Here is a 9,192-nt window from a genome sequence, read left to right as displayed (position 1 = left end):
ACCATCATCACCATCACCACCATCACCACCATCACCACCACCACCACCATCACCACCATAACCACCATCACCACCAACACCACCACCATCACCACCATCACCACCATCATCACCATCACCACCATCACCACCATCACCACCACCACCACCATCATCACCATCACCACCATCACCACCATCACCACCATCACCACCATAACCACCATCACCACCAACACCACCACCATCACCACCATCACCACCATCATCACCATCACCACCATCACCACCATCACCACCACCACCACCATCACCACCATCACCACCACCATCACCACCATCACCACAACCACCATCACCACCACCATCACCACCACCATCACCACCATCACCACCATCACCACCATCATCACGACCATCACCACCACCATCACCACCACCACCATCATCACCACCACCATCACCACCACCACCATCACCACCATCACCACCACCACCACCATCACCACCATCACCACCACCACCACCACCATCACCACCACCACCATCACCACCACCACCACCATCACCACCATCAGCACCATCACCACCACGACCATCACCACCATCACCACCACCATCACCACCATCACCACCATCACCACCACCATCACCACCATCACCACCATCACCACCATCACCACCACCACCACCATCACCACCATAACCACCATCACCACCAACACCACCACCATCACCACCATCACCACCATCATCACCATCACCACCATCACCACCATCACCACCACCACCACCATCATCACCATCACCACCATCACCACCATCACCACCATCACCACCATAACCACCATCACCACCAACACCACCACCATCACCACCATCACCACCATCATCACCATCACCACCATCACCACCATCACCACCACCACCACCATCACCACCATCACCACCACCATCACCACCATCACCACAACCACCATCACCACCACCATCACCACCACCATCACCACCATCACCACCATCACCACCATCATCACGACCATCACCACCACCATCACCACCACCACCATCATCACCACCACCATCACCACCACCACCATCACCACCATCACCACCACCACCACCATCACCACCATCACCACCACCACCACCACCATCACCACCACCACCATCACCACCACCACCACCATCACCACCATCAGCACCATCACCACCACGACCATCACCACCATCACCACCACCATCACCACCATCACCACCATCACCACCACCATCACCACCATCACCACCATCACCACCACCACCACCATCACCACCATCACCACCACCACCACCACCATCACCACCACCACCATCACCACCACCACCACCATCACCACCATCACCACCATCACCACCACGACCATCACCACCATCACCACCACCATCACCACCACCACCATCACCACCACCACCACCATCACCACCACCACCATCACCACCATCACCACCACCATCACCACCATCACCACCATCACCACCACCACCATCACCACCATCACCACCACCATCACCACCATCACTACCACCACCATCATCACCATCACCACCATCACGGTATTTCTCTCCACTCTAGATTTGTCCTGCGTCCCCATCAGAGAGGAATCTCCCTCTCACTCACCATCATCACAGCTCCCCCATCAACATCACCCATCACGAGGTGAGATGGTAACTACCTCGCCTGGTCTCTGTGGGTCTCTGTGGGTCTCTGTGGGTCTCTGGGTCTCTGTGGGTCTCTGTGAGTCTCTGTGTGTCTCTATGAGTCTCTGTGTGTCTCTGTGAGTCTCTGTGAGTCTCTGTGTGTCTCTATGAGTCTCTGTGTGTCTCTGTGTGTCTCTGTGAGTCTCTGTGTGTCTCTATGAGTCTCTGTGTGTCTCTGTGAGTCTCTGTGTGTCTCTATGAGTCTCTGTGTGTCTCTATGAGTCTCTGTGTGTCTCTGTGAGTCTCTGTGTGTCTCTATGAGTCTCTGTGTGTCTCTGTGAGTCTCTGTGTGTCTCTGTGGGTCTCTGTGTGTCTCTGTGGGTCTCTGTGTGTCTCTGTGGGTCTCTGTGTGTCTCTGTGGGTCTCTGTGTGTCTCTGTGGGTCTCTGTGAGTCTCTGTGTGTCTCTATGAGTCTCTGTGTGTCTCTGTGGGTCTCTGTGTGTCTCTGTGGGTCTCTGTGTGTCTCTGTGAGTCTCTGTGTGTCTCTGTGGGTCTCTGTGTGTCTCTGTGGGTCTCTGTGTGTCTCTGTGGGTCTCTGTGTGTCTCTGTGGGTCTCTGTGGGTCTCTGTGTGTCTCTATGAGTCTCTGTGTGTCTCTATGAGTCTATGTGTGTCTCTGTGGGTCTCTGTGTGTCTCTGTGGGTCTCTGTGTGTCTCTGTGTGTCTCTGTGGGTCTCTGTGTGTCTCTATGAGTCTCTGTGTGTCTCTGTGGGTCTCTGTGTGTCTTTGTGGGTCTCTGTGTGTCTCTGTGGGTCTCTGTGGGTCTCTGTGTGTCTCTGTGGGTCTCTGTGAGTCTCTGTGTGTCTCTATGAGTCTCTGTGGGTCTCTGTGTGTCTCTGTGGGTCTCTGTGTGTCTCTGTGTGTCTCTGTGGGTCTCTGTGAGTCTCTGTGGGTCTCTGTGAGTCTCTGTGAGTCTCTGTGTGTCTCTGTGAGTCTCTGGGACTCTGTGGGTCTCTGTGGGTCTCTGTGGGTCTCTGTGAGTCTCTGTGTATCTCTGTGTGTCTCTGTGAGTCTCTGTTGGTCTCTGTGTGTCTCTGTGGGTCTCTGTGGGTCTCTGTGAGTCTCTGTGTGTCTCTGTGGGTCTCTGTGGGTCTCTGGGACTCTGTGGGTCTCTGTGTGTCTCTATGAGTCTCTGTGTGTCTCTATGGGTCTCTGTGTGTCTCTGTGGGTCTCTGTGTGTCTCTGTGTGTCTCTGTGTGTCTCTATGGGTCTCTGTGTGTCTCTGTGTGTCTCTGTGTGTCTCTATGAGTCTCTGTGTGTCTCTATGGGTCTCTGTGTGTCTCTGTGTGTCTCTGTGTGTCTCTATGAGTCTCTGTGTGTCTCTATGAGTCTCTGTGGGTCTCTGTGTGTCTCTATGAGTCTCTGTGGGTCTCTGTGGGTCTCTGTGGGTCTCTGTGTGTCTCTGTGGGTCTCTGTGGGTCTCTGGGACTCTGTGGGTCTCTGTGTGTCTCTATGAGTCTCTGTGTGTCTCTATGGGTCTCTGTGTGTCTCTGTGGGTCTCTGTGTGTCTCTGTGTGTCTCTGTGTGTCTCTATGGGTCTCTGTGTGTCTCTGTGTGTCTCTATGAGTCTCTGTGTGTCTCTATGGGTCTCTGTGGGTCTCTGTGTGTCTCTGTGTGTCTCTGTGTGTCTCTATGGGTCTCTGTGTGTCTCTGTGGGTCTCTGTGTGTCTCTATGAGTCTCTGTGTGTCTCTATGGGTCTCTGTGTGTCTCTATGGGTCTCTGTGTGTCTCTGTGTGTCTCTGTGAGTCTCTGTGGGTCTCTGTGTGTCTCTGTGTGTCTCTGTGGGTCTCTGTGTGTCTCTGTGTGTCTCTGTGGGTCTCTGTGTGTCTCTGTGTGTCTCTATGGGTCTCTGTGTGTCTCTGTGTGTCTCTGTGAGTCTCTGTGTGTCTCTGTGTGTCTCTGTGAGTCTCTGTGTGTCTCTGTGTGTCTCTGTGGGTCTCTGTGTGTCTCTGTGTGTCTCTGTGGGTCTCTGTGTGTCTCTGTGGGTCTCTGTGTGTCTCTGTGAGTCTCTGTGTGTGTCTCTGTGGGTCTCTGGGTCTCTGTGGGTCTCTGTGTCTCTATGAGTCTCTGTGTGTCTCTGTGTGTCTCTGTGTGTCTCTGTGAGTCTCTGTGGGTCTCTGGGTCTCTGTGGGTCTCTATGAGTCTCTGTGGGTCTCTGTGTGTCTCTGTGGGTCTCTGTGTGTCTCTGTGAGTCTCTGTGGGTCTCTGTGTGTCTCTGTGGGTCTCTGTGGGTCTCTGTGAGTCTCTGTGGGTCTCTGTGGGTCTCTGTGGGTCTCTGTGTGTCTCTGTGAGTCTCTGTGGGTCTCTGTGTGTCTCTGTGGGTCTCTGTGTGTCTCTGTGTGTCTCTGTGGGTCTCTGTGTGTCTCTGTGGGTCTCTGTGGGTCTCTGTGTGTCTCTGTGGGTCTCTGTGGGTCTCTGTGGGTCTCTGTGAGTCTCTGTGGGTCTCTGTGGGTGTCTGTGGGTCTCTGTGGGTCTCTGTGGGTCTCTGTGGGTCTCTGTGAGTCTCTGTGTGTCTCTGTGGGTCTCTGTGGGTCTCTGTGGGTCTCTGGGACTCTGTGGGTCTCTGTGGGTCTCTGTGAGTCTCTGTGTGTCTCTGTGGGTCTCTGTGAGTCTCTGTGTGTGTCTCTGTGAGTCTCTGTGGGTCTCTGTGTGTCTCTGTGGGTCTCTGTGGGTCTCTGTGTGTCTCTGTGGGTCTCTGTGAGTCTCTGTGTGTCTCTGTGGGTCTCTGTGGGTCTCTGTGTGGGTCTCTGTGTGTCTCTGTGAGTCTCTGTGTGTCTCTGTGTGTCTCTGTGAGTCTCTGTGTGTCTGTGAGTCTCTGTGAGTCTCTGTGTGTCTCTGTGGGTCTCTGTGTGTCTCTGTGAGTCTCTGTGGGTCTCTGTGTGGGTCTCTGTGAGTCTCTGTGAGTCTCTGTGTGTCTCTGTGGGTCTCTGTGTGTCTCTGTGGGTCTCTGTGGGTCTCTGTGGGTCTCTGTGGGTCTCTGTGTGGGTCTCTGTGGGTCTCTGTGGGTCTCTGTGTGTCTCTGTGTGGGTCTCTGTGGGTCTCTGTGTGGGTCTCTGTGGGTCTCTGTGGGTCTCTGTGGGTCTCTGTGGGTCTCTGTGTGTCTCTGTGGGTCTCTGTGGGTCTCTGTGGGTCTCTGTGGGTCTCTGTGTGTCTCTGTGAGTCTCTGTGGGTCTCTGTGGGTCTCTGTGTGGGTCTCTGTGTGTCTCTGTGGGTCTCTGTGTGGGTCTCTGTGAGTCTCTGTGGGTCTCTGTGTGTCTCTGTGGGTCTCTGTGTGGGTCTCTGTGAGTCTCTGTGTGTCTCTGTGGGTCTCTGTGGGTCTCTGTGTGTCTCTGTGAGTCTCTGTGTGTCTCTGTGAGTCTCTGTGTGTCTCTGTGAGTCTCTGTGGGTCTCTGTGTGGGTCTCTGTGGGTCTCTGTGGGTCTCTGTGGGTCTCTGTGTGTCTCTGTGTGGGTCTCTGTGGGTCTCTGTGTGGGTCTCTGTGGGTCTCTGTGGGTCTCTGTGGGTCTCTGTGTGTCTCTGTGGGTCTCTGTGGGTCTCTGTGTGGGTCTCTGTGGGTCTCTGTGGGTCTCTGTGGGTCTCTGTGTGGGTCTCTGCGGGGTGGAGCTGATGGTGGAGGTGGTGATGGTGGAGGAGGAGGTGGTGCTGGATCTGTATAACAGTATTGACACTTTGTAACGATCTGGAGGAGGTGGTGGAGGTGGCGATGGTGGAGGAGGTGGTGGTGATGATGGTGATGATGTATCTGTATAACAGTATAATAATTGACACTTTGTAAGGATCTGGAGGTGATGGTGGAGGTGGTGATGGTGGAGGCGATGGAGGTGATGGAGCTGGATCTGTATAACAGCATAATAATAATTTACACTTTGTAAGGATCTGGAGGAGGTGGTGATGGTGGAGGTGGTGGTGGAGGTGGTGATGGTGGAGGCGATGGTGGAGGTGGTGGTGCTGGATCTGTATAACATTATAATAATTGACACTTTGTAAGGATCTGTAGGTGATGGTGGAGGTGGTACTGGAGGTGGTGGAGGTGATGGTGGAGGTGGCGATGGAGGTGGTGATGGTGGTGATGGTGGAGGTGGTGGTGGAGGTGGTGATGGTGGTGATGGTGGAGGTGGTGATGGTGGAGGCGATGGTGGAGGCGGTGGTGCTGGATCTGTATAACATTATAATAATTGACACTTTGTAAGGATCTGTAGGTGATGGTGGAGGTGGTGGTGGAGGTGGTGGAGGTGATGGTGGAGGTGGCGATGGAGGTGGAGCTGGCGCTGTATCTGCGTCACGCTACTGGGTCCCCACGGCGTATGGCCACGCACTGGATCTGGGCTTCCTGAGAACCATCGATGACATTCGCCAGGGACGCTCACAGAGATCAGGAGGACAATTCACGTCGCTACGAAGAGGACGGCACGCCGGGTACAGCAGGTAGCTCCTGGGGGGGGGTGTGGTGGTGGTGGTGGTGGTGGAGGTGGTGGTGGTGGTGGTGGTGGTGGTGGGGAGGGTGGGAGGGGGGTAGAGGTGGTGGTGGAGGTGGTGGTGGAGGTGGTGGAGGTGGTGGTGGAGGTGGTGGAGGTGGTGGGGAGGGTGGGAGGGGGGTGGAGGTGGTGGTGGTGGTGGAGGTGGTGGTGGTGGTGGAGGTGGTGGTGGTGGTGGTGGTGGTGGTGGAGGTGGTGGGGGTGGTGGTGGAGGTGATGGTGGTGGAGGTGGTGGAGGTGGTGGTGGTGGTGGTGGTGGTGGAGGTGGTGGTGGTGGAGGTGGGGGTGGTGGTGGAGGTGGTGGTGGTGGTGGAGGTGGTGGTGGTGGAGGTGGTGGTGGTGGAGGTGGGGGTGGTGGTGGAGGTGGTGGTGGTGGAGGTGGGGGGGGGTGTGGTGGTGGTGGTGGAGGTGGTGGTGGAGGTGGTGGTGGTGGGGGGTGGTGGTGGAGGTGGTGGTGGTGGGACGCTCACAGAGATCAGGAGCACAATTCACGTCGCTACGAAGAGGACGGCACGCCGGGTATGCCAGGTCAGAGGTCGCTAACGGGTTTTGATTCCTTACCCCCCGTACCCGGCCATACCCTACCCATACCCTACCCGTACCCTACCCGTACCCTACCCGTACCCGTACCCTACCCGTACCCCTACCCGTACCCTACCCGTACCCTACCCATACCCTACCCGTACCCGTACCCTACTCGTACCGTACCCGTACCCTACCCGTACCCTACCCGTACCCTACCCGTACCCTACCCGTACCCTACCCGTACCCGTACCCTACTCGTACCGTACCCGTACCCTACCCGTACCCCTACCCGTACCCTACCCGTACCCTACCCATACCCTACCCGTACCCGTACCCTACTCGTACCGTACCCGTACCCTACCCGTACCCTACCCGTACCCTACCCGTACCCTACCCGTACCCTACCCGTACCCGTACCCTACTCGTACCGTACCCGTACCCTACCCGTACCCGTACCCGTACCCTACCCGTACCCTACCCGTACCCTACCCGTACCCTACCCGTACCCTACCCGTACCCTACCCGTACCCTACCCGTACCGTACCCGTACCCTACCCGTACCCTACCCGTACCCTACCCGTACCCGTACCCTACCCGTACCCTACCCGTACCCTACCCGTACCCTACCCGTACCCTACCCGTACCCGTACCCTACCCCTACCCGTACCCTACCCGTACCCTACCCGTACCCGTACCCTACCCGTACCCTACCCGTACCCTACCCGTACCCTACCCGTACCCTACCCGTACCCGTACCCTACCCCTACCCGTACCCTACCCGTACCCTACCCGTACCCGTACCCTACCCGTACCCTACCCGTACCGTACCCGTACCCTACCCGTACCCTACCCGTACCCTACCCCTACCCGTACCCTACCCGTACCCTACCCGTACCGTACCCGTACCCTACCCGTACCCTACCCGTACCCTACCCCCTACCCGTACCCTACCCGTACCCTACCCGTACCCTACCCGTACCCTACCCTACCCGTACCCTACCCGTACCCTACCCGTACCCGTACCCTACCCGTACCCTACCCGTACCCTACCCGTACCCTACCCGTACCCTACCCGTACCCCTACCCGTACCCTACCTGTACCCTACCCGTACCCTACCCGTACCCTACCCGTACCCTACCCTACCCGTACCCTACCCGTACCCTACCCTACCCGTACCCTACCCGTACCCTACCCGTACCCGTACCCTACCCGTACCCTACCCGTACCCTACCTGTACCCTACCCGTACCCTACCCGTACCCCTACCCGTACCCTACCTGTACCCTACCCGTACCCTACCCGTACCCTACCCGTACCCTACCCTACCCGTACCCTACCCGTACCCTACCCTACCCGTACCCTACCCGTACCCTACCCGTACCCGTACCCTACCCGTACCCTACCCGTACCCTACCCGTACCCTACCCGTACCCTACCCGTACCCCTACCCGTACCCTACCTGTACCCTACCCGTACCCTACCCGTACCCTACCCGTACCCTACCCTACCCGTACCCTACCCGTACCCTACCCTACCCGTACCCTACCCGTACCCTACCCGTACCCGTACCCTACCCGTACCCTACCCGTACCCTACCCGTACCCTACCCGTACCCTACCCTACCCGTACCCTACCCGTACCCTACCCGTACCCGTACCCTACCCGTACCCTACCTGTACCCTACCCGTACCCTACCCGTACCCGTACCCGTACCCTACCCGTACCCTACCCGTACCCTACTCGTACCGTACCCTACCCGTACCCGTACCCGTACCCGTACCCTACCCTACCCGTACCCGATAGCCGGGTATCGCGTACCCAGTTGCGACCTCTGCGCCAGGTAGCTCCTGGGGGGGGGGGGTGGAGGTGGTGGTGGTGGAGGATGTGGTTGTGGTGGTGGTGGAGGTGGTGGTGGTGATGGTGGTGGTGGTGATGGTGGAGGTGGTGGAGGTGGTGGGTGATGAGTTTGTGATGATAATGATCTCTGTCTGTCTGTCTCTTTCTCTCTGCAGCCTTCACCGCCCTGGTCACTACTCTGGTGCTGCTGGTGGTGGTGCTGGTGGTGGTGGTGGTGGAGGTGGTGGTGGTGGTAGTGGAGGTGGTGGTGGAGGTGGAGGTTGGTCTCGCTGCAGCACCCCTGGTCTGTGCAGTGGGCGTGTGTGGGACTCTACAGAGTCTCTGTGCAGCGTCACCAGCGATGGCGGGGATGGTGGTGGTCACACGGTGAGACACACAGACACACGCACAGACACACGCACAGACACACACTCAGACACACACACAGGCCAAGTGCACCTTGAGGCTGCCACGTGAAGTGTCGAACGCCCGCTGGCAGGAGGTCACGGGGCAGACCCAGCAGGTGCCACGGGTCGACTGACCGAGATGACCGAGACGACTGGCTGATGCACCACCTGTGCCCCCTACTGTGCCAACTCGCTGTGCTTTAGCCACCCGGAGCTTCGCTCGTTGTTGTG

At 57.4% G+C, this 9,192-nt stretch overlaps 1 long non-coding RNA gene across 6 annotated transcripts in view; it reads left to right on the top strand.

Moving 5' to 3' along the window:
- Positions 1-8,935, top strand: part of LOC144954832 (uncharacterized) — a 17,492-nt gene extending 8,557 nt beyond the window's left edge. For 3 of the 6 annotated variants that reach the window (XR_013641390.1, XR_013641389.1, XR_013641386.1), the window contains 3 exons: positions 1,595-1,678; positions 5,909-6,143; positions 8,731-8,935. This is a non-coding gene — a long non-coding RNA (uncharacterized LOC144954832). Of the gene's footprint in view, positions 1-1,594; positions 1,679-5,706; positions 5,722-5,908; positions 6,144-8,730 lie in introns of all 6 variants that reach the window. The other 3 variants (XR_013641391.1, XR_013641387.1, XR_013641388.1) reach the window with 2 other exon arrangements.
- The last annotated feature ends 257 nt before the right edge of the window (positions 8,936-9,192 follow it).

This window comes from Lampetra fluviatilis, unplaced genomic scaffold (genome assembly GCF_964198595.1).
Source record: "Lampetra fluviatilis unplaced genomic scaffold, kcLamFluv1.1 SCAFFOLD_1243, whole genome shotgun sequence".
NCBI classification, from domain to species: Eukaryota; Metazoa; Chordata; class Hyperoartia; order Petromyzontiformes; family Petromyzontidae; genus Lampetra; species Lampetra fluviatilis.
Note: the sequence above shows the minus strand (reverse complement) of the source record. Positions and strands in the feature narration are given on the sequence as shown.